Source organism: Otolemur garnettii, unplaced genomic scaffold (genome assembly GCF_000181295.1).
Source record: "Otolemur garnettii isolate 467f Iridium unplaced genomic scaffold, OtoGar3 scaffold00021, whole genome shotgun sequence".
In the NCBI taxonomy this organism is placed as follows: Eukaryota; Metazoa; Chordata; class Mammalia; order Primates; family Galagidae; genus Otolemur; species Otolemur garnettii.
Genome location: NW_003852416.1, coordinates 23116634 through 23118398, shown reverse-complemented (window position 1 = coordinate 23118398; position 1765 = coordinate 23116634).

Here is a 1765-nt window from a genome sequence, read left to right as displayed (position 1 = left end):
CTCCCAAGTAGCTGGGACCACAGGCACCCACCACAACGCCTAGCCATTGTTTTTGGTTGCAGCCATCATTGTTGTTTGGCGGGCCCGGGCTGGGGATTTGAACCCACCACCTTAGGTGTATGTGGCTGGCGCCTTAGCCACTTGAGCCACAGGCGCCGAGCCCCTAATTCCACTTTAGAACTGGCAACTGGCTGGGCACCTGTGGCTCAAGTGACTAAGGCACCAGCCACATACACCTGAGGTGGCGGATTCGAATCCATCCCAGGCCTGACAAACAACAATGATGGCTGCAACCAGAACTGGCAACTGGTTCAGAACTGATCCCCAGTTCCCTAAGACCCTCCTCAAAATCCTTCTGCCAAAACCCAAACTTGGCTGTATACAGCAACTTCTACATGATATACATATGTATGTGTACACATAGAGAGCAATTAGAAAAAACAAACTACTGCAACATGCAACAACATGCTTGATCTAAGTTTAGAAAAAACTCTGGACACGATCTAGCATAGTGGCTCATGCCTGTAATCTTAGTACTCTAGGTGGCTGAGGTGCTTGGATTGCTTGGGCTCAGGAGTTTAAGACCAGCCTGAACAAGAGTAAGACCCCCCATCTCTACTAAAGTAGAAAACTTAGCTGGGCATTGTGGTGTATGTCTATAGCCCCAGCTACTCAGGAAGCTGAGGCATGAGGATTGCTTCAGCCCAGGAGTTTGAGGTTGCTGTGAACTATGACACCATGGCAGTCAACCTCAGGGTGAAACTTCAGACATAAAAGAATTCATTTTGGGCTTGGTGCCTGTAGCACAGTGGTTATGGCACCGACCATATATACCCAGGCAAGTCTAACCCAACCAGGGCCAGCCAAACAACAATGACAACTGCAACAAAAAATAGCTGGGCATTGTGATGGGCACCTGTAGTCCCAGCTACTTGGGAGGCTGAGGCAAGAGTTTGAGGTTGCTGTGAGCTATGACACCATGGCACTCTACTGAGGGTGACATAGTGAAACTCTGTCTCAAACAAAAAATTCATTTTGCATAATTTCATTTAGATGAAGTTCAAAAACAGGGATAACTAATCTATAACATTAGAAATCAGGATCACAGTTTCCATTGGGAGGTGGTAATAACTAAGAGTAAGCACAAAAGGTGTGGTTATATTCTAATTTTTTCATCAGAGGGCAGTTTATGTGGATGTATTCACTGTGTATGAGTCATTGAGCTATGTGTTTATATTTTTGCACTTTTCTCTATATATCCCACTTCACAGGTTTACTAAATATAAAAAGTGGTCCTTACACAGAGAGCAGAGAGTTCATAAAGACTTTTTTTTTTTTTTGAGACAGAGCCTCAAGCTGTCCCCCTGGGTAGAGTGCTGTGGCAGCTCACAGCAACCTCCAACTCCTGGGCTCAAGAAAGTCTCCTGCCTCTGCCTCCCAAGTAGCTGGGACCACAGGCGCCTGCCACAATGCCTGGCTATTTTTTGGCTGTAGCCGTCATTGTTGTTTGGAGGGCCTGGGCTGGATTCAAACCCACCACCTTAGGTGTATGTGGCTGGTGCCTTAGCCACTTGAGCCACAGGTGCCGAGCCATAAAGACTTAATATGAGAAAAGTGTCAGTGCAGAGAAGACGGAAGTCAGCAGCAATTCTGGACCACAGCCCTCCAGCCTCCCGAGTCTGCATCACCATCTTCCTGTGGGCCCCACTCCTGGGACACAGGCTGAGACCTGGGCAAGAAGGCTGAGAAAAGGGAACTGGCGACC